Source organism: Hyla sarda, chromosome 5 (genome assembly GCF_029499605.1).
Source record: "Hyla sarda isolate aHylSar1 chromosome 5, aHylSar1.hap1, whole genome shotgun sequence".
Classification (NCBI taxonomy): Eukaryota; Metazoa; Chordata; class Amphibia; order Anura; family Hylidae; genus Hyla; species Hyla sarda.
In genome coordinates, this window is record NC_079193.1 from 325,879,990 (window position 1) to 325,900,021 (window position 20,032).

At 41.4% G+C, this 20,032-nt stretch overlaps 1 long non-coding RNA gene across 1 annotated transcript; it reads right to left on the bottom strand.

Annotated features, from left to right (window-relative positions):
- Positions 1 to 1,121: 1,121 nt before the first annotated feature.
- LOC130274248 (uncharacterized) lies at positions 1,122 to 8,355 on the bottom strand. The gene is made up of 3 exons (XR_008844298.1): positions 8,221 to 8,355; positions 6,398 to 6,558; positions 1,122 to 1,658 (listed from the first exon to the last, which is right to left on the bottom strand). It is a non-coding gene; the product is annotated as an uncharacterized LOC130274248 (long non-coding RNA).
- Between the last annotated feature and the right edge of the window lie 11,677 nt (positions 8,356 to 20,032).

Sequence of the window (20,032 nt, forward strand, 5' to 3'; positions counted from 1 at the left end):
TGTGATCGTGGATGTCCGCCTTTAACGGTGGGTCCCTGGCTGCTGATAGCAGCGGGGACCTGCCGTGCATGACGCCAGCAGTGCTCGCGGTCATGATGGCACGTAAATATACGTCATGGTCGTGTTAAGTACCATGGCACCATGACGTACATTTACGTCCATTATTGTTAATGGGTTAAAGGGGTATTCCAGGATTATTTTTATTTGACTATGCTACAGGGGCTATAAAGGTAGTGCAGTTCATAATACAATGTCTGTACCTGTGTTTGAAGGCTGGTCTTGCAATTCTTCTGTAACTTTTGCCCCAATGTTTATTTTTAACAGCTTACAAAATGAGTGTACTCTCAGGTTTTCCCAGGTTACAGTGTGGACTGAGACATTACATCACTAGTCAGGTGTTCAGAGGGAGCCTGTCTGCTTTGATGGATGGAGCGACCGTTGGGTGTGAGGAGGATCATTCTGCAACAGCTGAAGTTTTGCAACAGCTGAAGGCACCCTGCTAAGAAAATACTGGTCAATTGTTTACACACAGCATGGTAGCACAGGTGTGCTTCAATGGGTGGGGTGGCTGATGTAAGGGAGGGAGAAAATTGACCTCACACTTATAAATAAGGAATCATGGGACTTGTAGTTGGAGAGAGGGAACTCCAACAGGAAATAGCCAGTTCACAATATATAGCAGCACATTATAGTGGACTCAGAATACTTTAGCTCCAGGACAAGCGTGGATCCTTCCTAAGCATGTGCATTATTTTCTGACAGGTAAGTACTAAAATCATCTTATGGTGGATAACCTCTTTGAATCAATATGTGACATGATAGAAAACCCTTAACAGGCCAGCATCACAACATGAACACATTTAGAATATACAGTTCACAGACAGAGTATCACAGTCATCTTATGGAGTACATTTTAGGTTATGTTGAGCCATAACGAAAAATGTGGAAGAGCACATCTGTAGTAGTTGAGGGCCTTGTTATATTGCCTTATATTATGCATTGGGGCCCTTGAGCTTTTGAACTTTTTCTGACCTTGTGTGCTACCCTACAGCCTACACAGATCCATTGTATGCATGAGGCCTAAGTGTGTTTTTGGGATAAAACCAGAATATTGAAGAAAACCCACCAGACGGAGATGACATGAACTCAATGCAGATGTTGCCCTGGACAGATTTAAGCCCATGAACCCAGAGCAACCATGCAGCCAAGTACTGGGTGACAGTCTCCAGTATGATCACAGTAACTAAACAGCTGCATGTCGGAGCTGAGCCCAGCTTGTATATTACTTTCTTTAAGGCCACACCGCTGGTTTTCATTGGGAAGCATTACTCTACATGAATACGGCATGTTCTATTTTTTGACGTTTTTGTAGGGAGACCACTTGTATGCCATAACCCGGTTTGATTTACTGTACGAAAAATAAGAGCCCTGCGATTTGTAAAATACATTTATTACGCAAGTCCAAAAATGCTTAGTGTCTGGGTCCATCCCCATCTGGTTTCATTTTAATCTCACTTCCAGCCACATATGAAATGTTTCTTGGCTGTTTTCATTCTCTCAGTCGATCTTGATTAATGGCTTTGAAAGTAAAAATAATTGGCCTGCATCAGATTTCTCTTCTAACTTGTTCACCAAGAATGCGAGCGTGGAAAGTGATCCTAAACAGAAGGAATGCATTACATTCACTCGGAGAAAAAGCAGCCCACCAGCTCTCTCTATGTATATTTTTATAACAGGCGCCTCCTTGACCGTCCATATTACTGCTGATCTGAGAAGCCAAAACCTTGTGTATACTCCATAAAAGTGACCGGTTAACAATATAGGAAACCTCAATGCCACACATGCTCAACTCATAAAAGGCCAGCCAAGTATTATGGCCTAAAAAGCTTTGAAAAGGGTAAAAAAAAATTATAATGGAAACAGTGACTAAGGAAAACAGAGGTCCAAAATTAGGAAAGGCTAATTGTTTCTGCATTTTACATTACCTACCCTAAAGAAACTCCCTGAGGTATTTTATTATAAATTTGTAATAATTTTACAGGATCCAGTTTCAAGTCAGTAGTAGACGGCTTGGAAAAATAGCTTTAGATAAAGCTAACAACGGTGAAAGGCACAAGTGGCTCTTACCATTGACCGGAAATTAACTGCATGTTCTTTGGAAGAAGCACATGGGTTCTAATCTTGAAGACTCTGGTTTATTACTTATAGGGTATGTTTGGCTTTGCAGCCATTACTTTTTCTTTCCCTCTAACACATCTAGAACAGTGGTCTTCAAAGTATTAAACCTTTTAAACTGAAATACCACTAGAGGAAAAATGTTCTTAGCATACCTTTTGGCCAAAAAGTGTGTACCATCCCACTGCAATAAAATGACCTCATTTTGGGACAAATCCTACACTATTGATTATGCCTCTCTCTAGGCTATCTTCTTTCCTCCAGACGTGGAGAATGCCCCATTGTTATTGATACAGTCCTCAGTATAAATAGATCATGGGAGAGATCCATATACTGGCTTCTGATATACTTATCCATAGTTATTAGGTCGCCCTTTTTTTAAACTAAATAACCCTAATTTTGATAATCTTTCCGGGTTCTGTTGTCCTTCTATTCCCCTTGTTACCCTACTGATCGATTCAGGCCTTTCTCTGACTTCTCTTTTCTTTGGTATAGCAATATTATTGCCTCCCTGTCTGCATAGTTACTGGATTCAGGACACAAATAAAATAAAACTCTGACTAAATGTTTAATTTCAGTATAGACTTTGGGGATGGCACATTGGGCAGTTTTAATGGTTCCAATATACTCCAAGTATGGGCATTCTTGGGAGCAACTCAAATTTACCAATAATATCTAGACCACCAAGGTATGTAAAATGAATCCCTTTATGGCCTTACCATCCTCAGGGATTTCAAAATTACAAGAACGACTGTCCAAAAATGACCAGGTTCCCTTGCCCATGCCCATGACCCAATGGCATGACAATGTTCCAGTTTAAAATGCTAAGAAGCTGAGACCTATTCTAGGATATCTCCAACAAGAAAATAAATAATACATTAATAATACATTTTCTGCAAGACTTTATGAAACTGAATGGCTTCAGATAATGTTTCCTAGGATAAAGCATATTAAGGTCTCTCTTGATAACAGAGTATTGTTTTAACCCTCAGGTGCAGGAATATAGCTACATGCGCTCTTCTGATTTAGTTTATGAAAAAGAAAATTATTCACAGGGATAAAACAATAGGCTGCGTGCCCGGTGTTCCTGTTCCCAAAATGTGTTAAAATGCAAAATTACATTGTGCAGCGACGATGTAGATTGGTCTTTAGTTTTCTGAACAATAGATGCTTTTTTCTCATTCAGAAGACATGTTCTCTAGTAGAGACATAATACAGTTATTGAATATTTGAATTTATATTGCTGTGCCCTTCTATGGATCTTCTTCTTTCCCAGTCAAGTATTATTTTGTTATTTAAAGCGGCTCTCATTTGTGTACCCTTTGTGGGAACAGATATTCAACATCTTATGTATGAATTTGCTACAAGCATCATAAAGGATAAGGGAAGTGCTGTTGATTCAATAAGAACTTGTATTTCCACTGTGATGAACGATTTAGCTCTTCTTCTATGAGTAATCTTTACAGATGGTTTTGCGCCTTTGTAAGAGTTGCTGTATTTTTGGCCGTACATCTACAGATTAACTCGCTGTATGCAAAGACATAACAACCAAGGTAGCAGATGCAGCACCTGCTATGGGGTCTGTGAGTGGGAAAAGGAGATTCATTGGTAAGGGGAAATAAGTGATCACTATGGATGATAAGGAAAAGACGTCAAGATCATAATGTCGTAGTCTCACTTTCCAAGATATTCCAACAAAGAGCCCTGGATTGCACAGTTCACCTAGAGCAGTGTTTCCCAAGCATGGCCCTCAAAGACCCCCAACAGGTCATGATTTTGGGACTTCCTTAGTCTTTCACAGGTGATATAATTATGGTCAGTGCATCAGGCATCACCACAATTGTATCATCTGTATAAGACTAAGGAAATACTGAACTCGTGAACTTGAAGACTGCGCTTGGAAAACACTGACCTAGAGGATACCTTTTCTTGATTTAGGTTTTCTTACTCATCTAGCCCCAGGACTATAAGGCAAAGTAATACCCATCAGAGCAAATGATCACAAATAAAGTAATCTATTACAGACGTCAACAGAGGTCAAGTCAGATCTGAAGGACAGAATCAGGCCTGGTGCAAGGATTTTTGCCACCTTAGGCGAAAGCTAATTTTGCCGCCCCTTGACCCCGCCCCCTTGGCCTTACCCTTTGACATTCCTCAGCTTGCTACTGGGAACACACTGTAACCAACCTTCTCCTTGTGTAATCATCTTACTACTGGGGGGACACAATAACAAACCTCCTTCTTATGTAATCTTCTTACTACTGGGGTGACACACTGTAACAAACTCCCTCCTTATGTAATCTCCTTACTACTGGGGTGACACAATAACAAACCTACTCCTTATGTAATCTTCTTACTACTGGGGTGACACACTGTAAAAAAAATCCTCCTTATGTAATCTCCTTACTACTAAGGCTGGCTTCTTACATGAGTGGCAGAAGGCCAAAGTACCCCTTTAATTTCAGGACTTTTAGGCGCCGCAATCAACTTTGATTGGAGTATCTAAAAGGTTTATGCCGGACATCACCACTGCCCACCGATCGGTGATGTTCGGCATTAGTCACAGGTCCCAGCTATGACACGCACTCATCTGCTGGCCGCGCTGCATAGTTCGGCACCTCCGTGATACCTGCTGGCTGGGGTCCCGCCAGCGAGTATCGCCGCTGGGGACCCTCGCAATCTGTCATTCTGTCTGTCTGTCTGTCCGTGACGTCACACGGGGTCGGAGTTGTGACATCACGATACTCCGGCCCCATGTTTGTCAAGCTTCACACTTGGAGAATCCATTGCTGTGGAGAGCTCTCAAAGGTGGGTGCGGAAAGACAGATTGCGGGGGTCCCCAGTGGCGGGACCCCCTCGATCATACATTTTATCCCCTATCCTTTAGATCGGGGATAAGATGTGTTAGGGCCGGAGTACCCCTTTAACTGCCTGTTAGCTCAGGGATGCTGATCAGGATCGCCGGGGTGAAATCGTGGTGTCCCGATAAGCTGTGAGGACGGCCAGAGGTCCCTTACCATGCTCCGTGCCGTCCAATCATCGTTCCTTTACTGCTGCTATCCATGGCAGGCAGCAGTAAAGGAGTGCTGATAACACTGATCTATGCTATGCTATGGCATATCACTGATCAGTGTATGCAATCTACTGATTGCATGTAAGGGTGTCCTATGGGGAAATGTGTAAAAAAAATGTGTAAAAAAAAAAAGAATAAATAAATGTGAAAATGTGAATTAACTGCTTCCCTAATAAAAAAAAAGTTTAAATAAAATAAAATGTAAAATATATATAAAAAAACTTCCTCTAATAAAAAAATAAAAAACACCCCTTTTTCTCTAAAAAGCAACCCCCTGTCACATGACGTCAAAAAAATATATATCCATTTACCTAAAAAAAGTATCGGTACTCGTACTCGGTCTTTAAAAAATGCTATTGGAACATCCCCACCCAAAATTATGAAGTGCTGTGGAATCTGTTGGGCATTGTAAATAAATATTATTATTATTACTATTGTTACCACCAGAATCATACTTTAACTCCTGACTGCATGTTCTCATCACAGCAGTGCTGTATTACCTTTTCTATGAGTTAAATAAAATAAAATAATATGATATATATAAAGTAAAGGACCTCAGGCCAGGTACACATCATGCGCAAATGGTGTAAAGTGATGTCCCCTCTGTAACATTTGACAGCCTGTAAAAGGAAATTTGCATTATCATTGTGATGAGGCACCAGGTGTTTATACACAAAATTAGTTATCCATCTGCTGAAGTATTACAAATGTTAGAACATCGCTGGAGAATCTATCCCGCACAGTGATGCCCTATGGCAGTATCATTAATGTTACCGGTATAGGTTTTCTTTTATTTATTGTGTTTCATGGTAGAACATAGTTGATATAATGCAGAATATGTTCACTGTTCTGTGGAGTAAAAATAAAGGTTACAGAACTTGTGGTAGCACCTAGGTCCTTGTATTTGGTAGCCTGTGAGTTTTACTGCTATACAAAAGTGTGAGCAGCAGTTATAGTGTTACCAATATAGAAGAAAGGGGGAGGCACACCACTATATGGAAACCAAAGACAACGTATTCACTACTATAAGTGTATGCTAAACCGCAATCCTCCGTTCAGCCAATCACTTCACAATACCTGCGGGGTACAACGTATCCAGTGTCAAGAAACAAGGCATAATATAGCAAAGAAGCGATATCGTGCACTCACCACGTAGTCTGTCTATTCAGTACAGGAGGCTTAAGGTCCGGGAGATGTCCATAGATGTCACTAAAGTGTTTGGAGGCAATGCCAGCCGTTTCACACGGTACTCCGTGCTTCTTCCGGACTCAAGTTCACGTCATCACGCTGCGCACTTAAATCATGTGATTCTAGAAAAGTAACCATAGCAACGCATAAACAAAATGCTCAGCATAAAAGTAATGTGATAAAGAGGACTGCTATACAAGCAAAATTATAAAAGGAAGTCTAGAAAGAGAAAGGAAGTGGGTTACAGAATAGAAGAGAAGGACACATCTTCCCAGACACAAAAGTACGAGAGAACAAGAAGCTAAAGAACTAACTATCATATAGGGTTAAGGAACAGAGCCAAATCAACTCAGTCATTGAAGCCTGCCGGACCCTGGGCATTACACCACAGGATCCAACGAGCCTCTTTGCTCAGGCTGTGTAACCCTTTCTAGCCCTCCGAATCTCAGAACTGTTACATCATTGGCATGACAAATAGAGAGGTGCTCTGCTAATCTGGGGATTCCTCTTCCAGCTTTCAGAGTGTACAAGTGTTCTCTAAAGCAAACCTGAAGTTGTCGCTCAGTCTTCCCAATTTAGTATCTATTACATGGGCACATAATGTAATATATTACAAAAGTGCTCTTGCATGTAATAAGCTGAGTTATCTTATGGCTGACTCCTCCTAAATTGCATATATTAGAGCAAGAATTAAAGGAACAATAATTGCAATCTCCACATCTTCGATTACCAACAGGGGCAGTTTTGGAGAGCCATTTTTCCTTCGTTTTCAGATACTTCTCTTTTCCACTTTTGATATAGTCGGATTTGATATAGTGCGTTTTCTTCTATATGTACGGTGTCCATTTTAGGACATCGTCAGTCGTCAGCCATCCCTCCGTATTCTGTCAAGCAAAACAGCGTCCCGCCTCCTTCCTCGGACCAATCGCCATCAGTCGTCAGCTGCAACTCCGTCCTCCGTCAGGCGAAACGGTGTCCCGCCTCATCCCTCACACCAATCGCTGTCATCCTTCAGCCACAATTCCCTCATCCGAAAGTCCTTCATCCAAAATGCTGTCATGCCTCAGACGATTCTCCCTCAGACGCCACTTCCTGCCGCATAGCAGAGCCGACGCTGCACAACACTGTATAGCAGAGCCGACATTGAATAGCATGTACAGCAGAACCGTATAGCAGAGAGCCGACACTGACTCGGCTCTGCTACGCGGCAGGAAGGTTTTTGTCTGAGGGATGACAGAGTTTTGGAAGAGAGACTTTAGGATGACAAAGGAGGGAGGAGGGAGTTGAGGCGGACCCCTGACAGTGATTGGTCCGAGGGAGGAGGCGGGGCACTGTTTTGCCTGATGGAGGATGGAGGGATGGCTGACTACTGACGATGTCCTAAAATGGACACTGGACATATAGAAGAAAACGCACTATATCCGACTATATCAAAAGTGGAAAAGAGAAGTATCTGAAAACGAAGGAAAATTGGCTCTCCAAAACTGCCCCTGTTTGTAATCGAAGATGTGAAGATTGCAATTGTTGTTCCTTTAATTCTTCACTCTTCTTCAGCCATAAGAAAACTCAGCTTATTACATGCAAGAGCACTTTTGTAATATATTCCATAATGTGCCCATGTAATAGATACTAAATTGGGAAGACTAAGCGACAAATTCAGGTTCGCTTTAGAGAACACTTGTACACTCTGAAAGCTGGAAGAGGAATCCCAATGATGTAACAGTTCTGAGATTCGGAGGGCTAGAAAGGGTTACACAGCCTGAGCAAGGAGGCGATAAACATACCTTCTTGTTGCAACGAGAGGCTCGTTGGATCTTGTGGTGTAATGCCCAGGGTCCGGCAGGCTTCAATGACCGAGTTGATTTGGCTCCGTTCCTTAACCCTATATGATAGTTAGTTCTTTAGCTTTTTGTTCTTTTGTGTCTGGGAAGATGTGTCCTTCTCTTCTATTCTGTAACCCACTTCCTTTCTCTTTCCAGACTTCCTTTTATAATTTTGCTTGTATAGCAGTCCTCTTTATCACATCGCTTTTATGCTGAGCGTCTTGTTTACGCGTTGCTTTGGTTACTTTTCTAGAATCACATGATTTAAGTGCGCAGCGCGATGACGTGAACTCGACGCCGGAAGAAGCACGGCGTACCATGTGAAAAGGCTGGCATTGCCTCCAAGCGTCTTAGTGACATCTATGGACATATCCTGGCCCTTGAGCCTCCTGGACTGAATATACAGTCTACGAGGTGATTGCATGGTATCATATACATATAATATAAGTAGACAGTAGACAAAGTTCATGGCACTCACCCTCTGTGTTGAAAAAAAAAGGGGACTCTTATTATAGGTATCTAAAAAGTGGAAAAAGTGTAATTCCAATCCAGCTCATTGGCATCTGCTGTCTGTATCGTCCTGTACTTTTTCTACTTTTCGGATACTTATAATAAATAATTCCCTTTTATTCTACACAGAGGGTGAGCATCAATATAGACTGGTTTAGACAACATAGTACCAGCTATCATTCCCCTCATCTTACTTCATTTATGGATACTTATAATAATTATCACTATGGTTGATTGGGGCTAGAAAGAGATCTCACTAAACAAATACTTATTCCCATGGTGCCGGCTTTATGTTCAGTGGCCTCTTCTGCCTTGATGATCTGATAGATGCCTCCTCCTTAGAAATTCCTTCTTTCAAATTTTTAGCCTGGTACCTCCATCTATTAGAAAATAAGAGATTTTATTACCATCAATTATCTCACTTTGTAACCTAAGCGTTTGGTTCTATCAAAGTCACCCTCCACCCCGGTGAAAAAGCTATGCTTAGCTAGTACCTCTACTAAGGGGCTAATTTTTATGATCTGGGGAGATGATTCCATGACCAAGTTCTTTCCTCTCCAGTGGTTAATGCACCTGTCCATTACAGATATATGGGAAAATGGAAATCCGCTATAGCTAAAACTATCCCTCCAAATTTATGGCAAATTGTATATTATCAAGGTCTCTATTTGTAGTACTTGTGAAGAAACACAATGCAACTTCTTATATACTGCCTTCATACTCCAGCCCCCTTTCATTCCCTTGCATTACTCCTTAAAGAATTACTGTTTAAAAAATGACTTTTGGCATGTCACACAGACATGTCAAAAGTTTTGATCAGTCAGGGTCTCAGTGCTGAGCCACTTACAGATCTCTATACATAGCCAGGAAAAGCGTGGGGAAGCACATTTCAATCCCAGGCTTAGCACTCAATCCATCCCAATAAGATGCATTGAGTGCCGGGCCTGGGAGTAAAGCGTGCTGCTGGTCACTTGTCTGAGTGGCATGTCAAACACATTAAACTTTATATCTGCTGGCAGTGCCATGCTGATATTGGCTGATAACACTTTTCATGTTGTTCCTTTCTGTAGGTAGATTAAAAGTCTGTCAGGGGACCTCAGTATTTTGCCTTAGAATACCTCTAGTCCATTTTCTTTGTTTACTAAAAGCCAGGTAAAGCAAGGTGATCATATGTCTTTGCACAACAGCAAACTCACTTATTGCAAGATTATGGAATCAAATGCCTCCGCCTTTCTGACTAGACTTCTACACTAGGCTTAAAGGGGTATTCCAGGAAAAAACTTTGTTATATATATCAACTGGCTCCAGAAAGTTTTCTGTCTAAATCCTCTCTGATGACCACCCAGTTTAGAAAAGGTTTGCTATGGGGATTTGCTTCTAAACTGGGCGTTTCCCGAGACAGGTGTCATCAGAGAGCACTTAGACAGAAAAGAACAACCTTAACTTCAGAAGCTCATAAGTACTGAAAGGATTAAGATTTTTTTAATAGAAGTAATTTACAAATCTGTTTAACTTTCTGGAGCCAGTTGATATATATATATATATATATATATATATATATATATATATATATAAAGTTTTTTTTCCTGGATAACCCCTTTAAAAGGAGTCTGGCAGCAGTTTTAGCCCATTATACAGACAACTCTATACAGAGGTCAGAGAGGGGATTGTAATGGTACTTGGCATGCAACTTGATTTTTTGTGCCCTTTCTAAGTGATTTTTTGTGCCCCCAATTAAGATTGACAGCTTAAGTGTCCAATCAGAAAACCCCTAGAGCTCTTAAAGGGGTACTCCGCCCCTAGACATCTTATCCCCTATCCCCCCAGGATCAGACATTTTGTCCCCTATCCTTTGGATAGGGAATAAGATGTCTAAGGGTGGAGTACCCCTTTAATCATTGCAGAGAATAGGAGTTGAGGAAGCTCTCAATACAAAAGAGTTCAGGACACCTAAGAAGAGTCCATCTCTTGAGCAGTCATTGTGGAGATGGTTGGAGACTAAACAACATTTTTCTTGGTCATGAAAGTTTCATGGCTGAGACATCAGATATTGTTTTTCTCCCCAAGGTCTATATAGAACTGTCATCAGTTTTAATGGCTCAGAAGTACCACACTAACAAACTTACTTCAAAAATATTCACACTCATGAATACTTGACAACGTTCCTCCCTAAACAACACTTTGGACTCATTCTCAAGTAATTTGGTTCAATGGGACACTTCATGTATACTAAATGCTCGCTGACCACTTATACTGTATATGAGCACTATAGCTAAGTACACATATCTCTGTAGTGTTGAGCGCGAATATATTCGAAATACAAATTTTTACCGCGAATATCGGCACTTTGCGATTTCGCAAATATTTTTAATATAGTGATATATATTCGTGATGATGAATATTAGTTTTTTTTATGCAAATGTATGCAAATATTTATATGAATATCGGCACTTCCAGACTGGACACTGATCCCTACCTTCTTTTAGGTAAAAGATACAATTGTGCATGTGCACTATGCAAATTTTATTACTAATTTTTGCATGGAAAAAAAAGATCACAAATATAGCAAATATGCGAATTTCAGGAACATTGGCGAAATATTGTGAATTCGAATATGGCCCCTGACACTCATCACTATATCGCAGTACCTTTGTCTTTTCTCACATGTACAGTGATCTCTCAACTTAAAATGGCCTCAACATACCATATTTTCAACATACAATGGTCTTTTCTGGACCATTGCAACATGAAACCAGACTTAACATACAATGTACAGACAGTCCAGATCTGTGAAACGTGTCTATAGCTGGAAAAACCGACCAATCAGAATGGGCATTTTACTGGTAAAACCCTTGTATTACTGAAGTGCATGCATTGACTGGCTGTCTGGTAGCGCCTTCCTACAGTACAGGGAGGTATTACATGTTCTATACTACTCTTTACCTGTGCCAGGGATAGCTGCTTCAGGTGAGGGCAGCTCCATTTTACATTTTTTAGGACATTGTGTACTGTACAGGACCCTGAAGAAGCTCCTGTCCTCTACATAGACAGTGATCACAGTTCCCAGCAGATCTTTTATATGTAATAAATAATAAATAAGGTAATATTAAATAATTGAGAACAAATAATAATAATTATAATATAAATAAAAAAAGAAACGTAATAATAACTAAATGAGAACAAATAATATTATTATTATTATTATTAATAATAATAATAATAAAATGGATAAAGAAAGAAACATAATAAATATATGAGAACGCATAATAATGACAATAATAAATAAAGAAAGAAAGAAACGCAATGATAAATAAATGAGAACACGTTATAATAATGATAATAATATTAATAATACTAAATAAAGAAAGAAAGAAACATCATCACAAATAAATGAGAACACATAATAATAATTAATAAATAAATAAAGAAACATTATAATAAATAAATGAGAACATACCATATTTTTTGCCGTATAAGACGCACTTTTTCTTCCCCAAAACTGGGGGGGAAAAGTTGGTGCGTCTTATACGGTGAATACACCCCTATCGCGGCGCTTCCTGCGGCCATCAATGGCCGGGACCCGCGGCTAATACAGGACATCACCGATCGCGGTGATGTCCTGTATTAACCCTTCAGACGCGGCGATCAAAGCTGACTGCCGCGTCTGAAGCGAAAGTGACACTAACCCGGCTGCTCAGTCGGGCTGTTCGGGACCGCTGCGGTGAAATCGCGGCGTCCCGAACAGCTTACAGGACACCGGGAGGGACCTTACCTGCCTCCTCGGTGTCTGCTCCGTACAGGGATCCCCTGCATGGCCGGCGCTCTCCTTCCTCGTCATCACGTCGTCTCGCACGCCGTCCCGTCATCCAATAGAAGCGTCGGGTACACCACGAGGACGAGGCGACAGCGATGGAGCGACATCCAGGGCAGCGGTGACGGGTCCAGAGCGGCGGGGACACGCGAGTATTACCTCCTATACCAGTGGTCTTCAACCTAAGGACCTCCAGATGTTGCAAAACTACAACTCCCAGCATGCCCGGACAGCCAACGGCTGTCCGGGCATGCTGGGAGTTGTAGTTTTGCAACATCTGGAGGTCAGCAGGTTGAAGATCGCTGTTGGGTTCCAAATCTTTTTTTTCTCGATTTTGCACCTTTAAAATTGGGTGCGTCTTATATGCCGGTGCATCCTATAGGGCGAAAAATACGGTAATAATAATAATACATAAAGAAAGATAATAATAAATGAGAGAAAAAAAAATGCATAGATTATTAAACCGACAACAAATACAACCCCTACACTCTTAGTAAATGAGGGTCAATGTGTTATTGCAATTGTAGAAGTAGTTAAATCCATCAACACACAGTATATAGAATTTTGAAAATAAAGGCTACAATAAAACCCACTGATATAAAGGGCAGTTGGCTATTATTCAGGTTAGGTGTGTTTACTAGCATGGAGCCCTTCTTATAAGATGCCGGTTTATTACTAGCATCTTATTGTGAGCGTCGGAGAATTGTTTCTCCTGTAGAAGGTGAGCCATCCTTTTATGTCTGGTTGAAAGGCAGGGTGACCTTCTGTCCTTGTGCCGTCTCCAGATGAAAGCTTCAGCTCCAAACGCTTTGTGAAAATCCCAGGCATATTTAGAAATTACCATAACACTTCCAGACAATTTCTATATGACAAAAACAAACACATCGTAGAGAATCTCTTTGCAGGAGTAAAGTGTTGCATTTTATCTTTTAAAGTGAAGAAAATGGAGTCCTGTTTGAATGCTGTTTCCCAACCAGGGTGCCTCCAGCTGTTGAAAAACTACAACTCCCAGCATGCCCGGACAGCCTTTGGCTGTCCGGGCATGCTAGGAGTTGTAGTTTTGCAACAGCTGGAAGAACCCTGGTTGGGAAACACTGCTTTAGATCAATAAGGCGTGATTTACTAACGTGTTTTCACCTAGCCGTTGTGGTGTGAAATCACCAAAATTTGGCAATTTTTGTTCACATGTACAGATTGACGCATTTAATTGTAAAATAGATCACATTACATTTATTATGGGTTTTTGAAATTTTAACGGATCATTCATTGAGGGTTACAGTTTAAAGGTGAAGTCCCACATAGTAAAATGTAATCCTTTAAAGGAATATTGTAGTGGAAAATGACTTATCCCCTATCAGAAGGATAGAGGATAGATTATAGATCGCAGGGGGTCCGACTGCTGGGACCCCCTGCGATCTCCTGTACTTGGCCATGGCAGTCCGCAGAAAGGGGGCGCGTTCTACTCCAGCATGATGCAGCGGTCGTCACGCCCCTGCCATGTATCCCATAGAGATACATGGAGGGGGCGCGTCAGCTGTCACATCATGCGGGGACGGAATGCTCCCTTCATGCGTACTTCTGGGGCCCCGTACAGGAGATCTTGGGGTGTCCTAGCAGGCGGTCCATAACTTATCCCTAATCCTTCTGACAGGGGATAAGTTATTTTTCACTACAGTATTCCTTTAAATCCTTTCAATAGAGGATGTGTCTGATCATGAGGGGTCCAACCGCTGGGACATCCCCCCCCCCCCCCACCCCAATTATCCTGTACAGCGCTCTGGCTCTCCTCGTGCCAACACATGCCCTCACTTATTTCCAGCTCTCCCTTACAGATGCATGGCGGGCGCATGCTGACTAGTGTTGCTCGCGAATATTCTCAATGCAAATTTTATTTGCGAATATCGCATATTCGCGAATTCGCGAATATTCGCGAATGTAGCACTATATATACGTAATTATGAATATTCTTTTTTTTTTTTTATCACAGTACACTTCACAGTGATCATCCCTCTCTGCTTCCAGCTTGTGTGGTGTAATGAAGGCTCTAATACTACTCTGCGAGACTGGCGTGCAAATTTTAGCTTACGCAAATTATTGTATTATATATGCTGATTTTCGCATATGCGAATTTTCGCTTATGCAAATTATTGTATATGCTAATTTTGGCATATGCTAATTTTCGCATACGCGATGTTTCGCATATGCGAAAATAAAACGCGAATATTACGAATATCCGAATTTAGTGAACATATGACGAATATTCGTCCATATATTCACGAATATTCACAAATTCGAATATGGCCTATGCCGCTCAACACTAATGCTGACCTCCGTTCCATGAGTGTGGAGAGCCGGAGTGCTGTACAGGAGATCACAGAGGGGTCCTAGTGTCGGAATCCCCACAATCAGACACTTATCCCCTGTCCTTGTCATAGTGGATACATTTTCTGATATGGGAATTCTCCTTAAAAGGGAAGAGGAGTGGCTTCAAATGTATCAGAGCCAAAATTGTTCCAAAAGCAAACACACAACCCCCCCTCCCCCATAAAAATACAGCAACACTGAAGACAAAAACATATGTAAATATTAAATATATTAGGTTTGAATTGCATTGCTGCTATATTTACAATAATGCATTTTGAGGGCTCTATCTCCCTTCATCAGATTGCAATCTGATGAAGGAGGACAGAGCCCCGAAACATATCATTGTAGCTTTTGTTATTTCTTTTCAATAAACAAGTGCACTAAGCATTTGAATATTGCCCATGAATCGGAAATCTTTATTACTGGTATTACTTTATTACTACTCTTTATTAGTACTCGAACGCTGGGACGCCCCGCGATCTCCTGCACGGGGCCACTGCTCTGTCACTGCTCTCCCGTGCAGGAGGCGTATCGGACGCAGCATGACATTCTTTGCACAGGGGCCCTCTGCTGTCTGTGTCCGACCCAGCAAGGACCTTCTCACAAGGAGCCATAAAGTTGGGTCCTTGCAGAAGTCCTCAGCTTCCTCCCCACAGCTTTCATCAGGTCTACATCTCCTGATAATAGATGCCAATGTCGATGCAATATCCTCCCAATTTCAATCATATGTGCCAGTGCACCAGATTATCTGTTGTGAGGGTCGTTGTATTGATTGCTGTTGTCCAAGGAGTTCCCTCCTCTCACTTCTCAGAGCTCTGTGGTAAGACGATTTCAAATGTCTTCTCGGGTAACCCCATTGTCTAATGGAACAATTTCTTACTCTCTTTTTGAAAGGAGGTCTCTTCCAAACAGTTCTGTCTGGCCCTCAAGTAACCTGGATACCCCTCCTCAGGGATCCCGGATGCCAACTGTCCCAATGTAAGAAGGAATTGACCGACGTTGGATTTCTATATATGATAGTCTGTAGTTTTTATCATGATCCACATAAATGTGGAGATCCAAGAAATTGATGGCCTGGACACCTATTTCGGACATAAAGGCCCTACCTATTTCATTTTCATTGAGTGTTTTTACAAACTGAGAGAACAGGTCCCCACCACCATCCCACAAAATGAGGGCGCCATCAATATAACGTCCCCAAAATAAAATGTGCTCTGTATATAAACTCAAAGTGTCACCACAAACTACCGTGTCCTCCCACCACCCCAAAAATAGATGTGCATAATTAGGTGCACAAGACGCACCCATGGCGGTGCCTTGTGTCTGGTGATAGTGTTTGCCATTAAAGAGAAAATAATTGTATGTTAGTACAAAATCCAAAAGTGCATAAACAAAATTATTGTTCTCCATAAAATATGTGCTCCTAGTGCTCAAAAAATTTCTAATGGCTTTATGGCCTAGGTCATGGCGGATGTTACTGTACAAACTTTCAACATCTAAGCTGGCCAAAATCATATTTTCAGTGACTGTGATATCCTGAATTTTAGTGAGTGTGTCTTTAGTGTCACACAAATGTGAAGGGGGTGAGTTGACAAAAGGTGAGAAAATGTAATCTAAGTACATTGCCGACACAATCGGGCGTCCCCTAATAGGGTTCATGGGTTTGTGCATTTGGGGTAAAGCATAAAAAGTGGCTATTGTAGGGTGTGGGTTAAACATAAATTTAAATTCCTGTTCCGATATTAATGATTTAGCTCTGGCCTTGTTCAGCAATCTCTTGTACGCTTCCAAATACACTTTTGTGGGATCTGAAGAACTTTGTATTTTTCAGGATCAGAGAGCAAATCCATAACCATATCTATGTACTGTGTTCTATCTAGTACAACATTTCCACCTTTATCTGAGGGCTTGATGACTATTATGTCATCAGCCCTCAGACTCTCTATGGCTCTCTGTTCTTCAGGTGGTAGATTAGTCAGCTCCATCTGTCTATGGTTCCGGATGCTGTCAATGTCACGTGTCACCAATTTAACAAACATGAAGGGGGACAGAGCCCCCGAAACATATCATTGTAGCTTTTGTTATTTATTTTCAATAAACAAATTCACTAAGCATTTGAATATTATCCATGAATCAGAAATCTTTATTACCGTTATTACTTTATTACTACTCTTTTTCTTGCACTTCCAGTACACTTAGACTGGGCGGGTAGTCCCCATTCTCTGACCTCCGGGGCTAAGAAGCTTCTTCCACTGCACATTTAGAGGGGTATATTCACTATTTTTTACTTACACAGGGTAAGTGGCCATTTAGATAGCGGAATAGCTGACCCATCTTTACTAACCCCCGACAGGGTTTTTGTCAAATCAAGGGAAATACAGGAGGGGCTGTCCTCAGGTCTCATTTGTTTTATGTTGTTTTTCTCTATGGGGGAGATTTATCAAAACCTGTCCAAAGGAAAAGTTGCCTAGTTGCCCATAGCAACCAATCAGATCACTTTTTCATTTTTTTACAAGGCCTCTGCAAAATGAAAGAAGCAATCTGATTGGTTGCTATAGGCAACTGGGCAACTTTTCCTTTGAACAGGTTTTGATAAATCTCCCCCCATAGGTTTATCCTGTGGATAAGCAATCAATCGTATAGTCCCAGAAAACCCCTCTAATCCTATTGGAAACATACTACAGAAGAACTTAACATTTAAAGGAAATCTGTAGCAAGAACAACGTATCCCCTATCCACAGGATAGGGGATAAGAGTTTGATCGTGGGGGGTTCAAACGCCGGGACACACCGCGATCTCCTGCACGGGGCCACGGCTCTGCTGCGGCTCTCCCATGCAGGAGGCGTGTCGGACGCAGCATGACATTCTTTGCACAGGGGCCCTCTGCTGTCTGTGTCCGCCCCTAGTGCATATGCCCATAGCAACCAATCCGAGTGCTTCTTTTATTTTTAAAGAGGCCTGTCAAAAATGAAAGAAGCAATCTGATTGGTTGCTATGGGCAACTGCACCACTCTTCCTCCACACAGATTTCGATAAATCTCCCCTATTGTGCTGGTTCCACTTTTTGGCTACAAATAATGACCAAAATGAGGACCGAATTTTTACTTAAATACTATGTGTAAAGCCAACCTTACATATAGACCAAGGAAAGGTCCAGATGTATATATTATATATAATGGAGGCTCTGGGAAATGTCCAACTATGATATCTAGTATATATATATATATATATATATATATATATATATATATATATATATATATATGGGGTATAATAGAATCTCTGTAAGGCTGGGTTCACACCACGTTTTTAAAATACGGTTACCGTATACGGTTTTCCGCTAAAAAACGTATGGCAAAAACCGTATGCAATCGTATACAACCGTATGACTCCAAATTAAAACGTATACGGTTTTTCCCCGTACGGTTCTATCCGTTTGCATCAGTTTTTGCCAACAGTTTTGCTATTTTGTTGGAATTAGTTTTCCAGCAATTTAATAAAGTTACTATTGTTACTATTCCAATCTGCGCATGTGTCAACTCCAAAAACGGATTAGAAAAACCGCGTGCAACCGTATTCTGAAATTCTGTGTACGGTTCTCATAGACAACAATGTTAAAAGAACCGCATACGGTTCGCATACGGTTTTCCAACCGGAGGCAAAAACGTGGTCGACAGCGTTTTTGCCTACAGTTGAAAAATTGGCAAAACCGTATCCATGGCAAAACGGATGCAACCGTACACAACATTTGGGATACAGTTTACAATGCATTCTCTATGCATACGGTTTCAGATACGGTCGTATACGTTTTTTGGCGGAAAACCGTATACGGTTGCCGTATTTGAAAAACGGGGTGTGAACCCAGCCTAACACATATACATCATGAGCTCTTTTCATGATGTATGCATTAAAGCAGTGTTTCCCAAACAGCATGTCTCCAGGTGTTGCAAAACTACAACTCCCAAGCTGGGAGTTGTAGTTTTGCAACACCTGGAGACACATAGGAGATTTATCAAAACCTGTCCGGAGGAAAAGTTGCCCATAGCAACCAATCAGCTCGCTTCTTTCATTTTTAACAAGGCCTCTGCAAAATGAATGAAGCGATCTGATTGGTTGCTATGGGCAACTCCACTAATTTTCCTCTTGACAGGTTTTGATGAATCTCCCCCATTGTTTGGAAAGCACTGCATTATAGCCTACAGGTGACATATGCCAGTATATGTTATTTGTCATCTCTAGGCTATTCTCCCATCCATTTCACAGCTATGTCATGATGTATACATTTAATGGAATGATACCATCAAGTGGCAATTTCGCCAAAATTTAAAGCCCAATTGGGTAGGTTTATCAAAACCTGTGCAGTGAAAAAGTGGCCCAAGTTGCTCAGATCGCTTTTAGGGATGAGAGAATTGAATCTGACAAATCCGAATTCGTCACGAATTTCGGAAAAAATTAGCTTCACAACGAATCCGAATATCGCCGCGATTCGATCTCATGAATCGCTTCATTAAAATCCATACTCTAAAATGGTGGATCCACACGTGAGGACATGGGGCAAGGAACTCTGGGAAGGTGGCAAGGCGGGTACGCGGGATTACCCTTAATCATATGCAGCATGCAGCCTATCAGCAGCCAGTCATCCCTGTGATGTCACAGCCCCATATAATCGGCAGCCATCTTGCAACCAGTCACATCAGCGTTTTATTTCAGAGAGATAGGCAAGGAGAGATAGAGCATTGTGTGCGTTGCACAGAAAAACAACTTGACAGCAGCAATTCACCACAAGCCCAAATCACTGCATAAAAGCACTGACAGAGAGAGCGAGAGAGAGAAAGTACACTTTTGGGTGCAATACACAACAACTCTAAAGCAACTCTAAAGCTTAAAATGGCCAGTTAGGCAGAGCAGTAAAAGCCATTGTCACCTGCTATTAGTGGTATTACGAGTAACACTTGCCAAAAAGGGAATTAATAGTGCGAGAGTAGGGCCTTACAGGGGAAGTTTTTACCCCCACCTGTTACAATGGACCATTCGTTGTTCCCTTCCATCTCTTAGAGGTCTTTGTATCGCATCAATACCTGGTGGTGT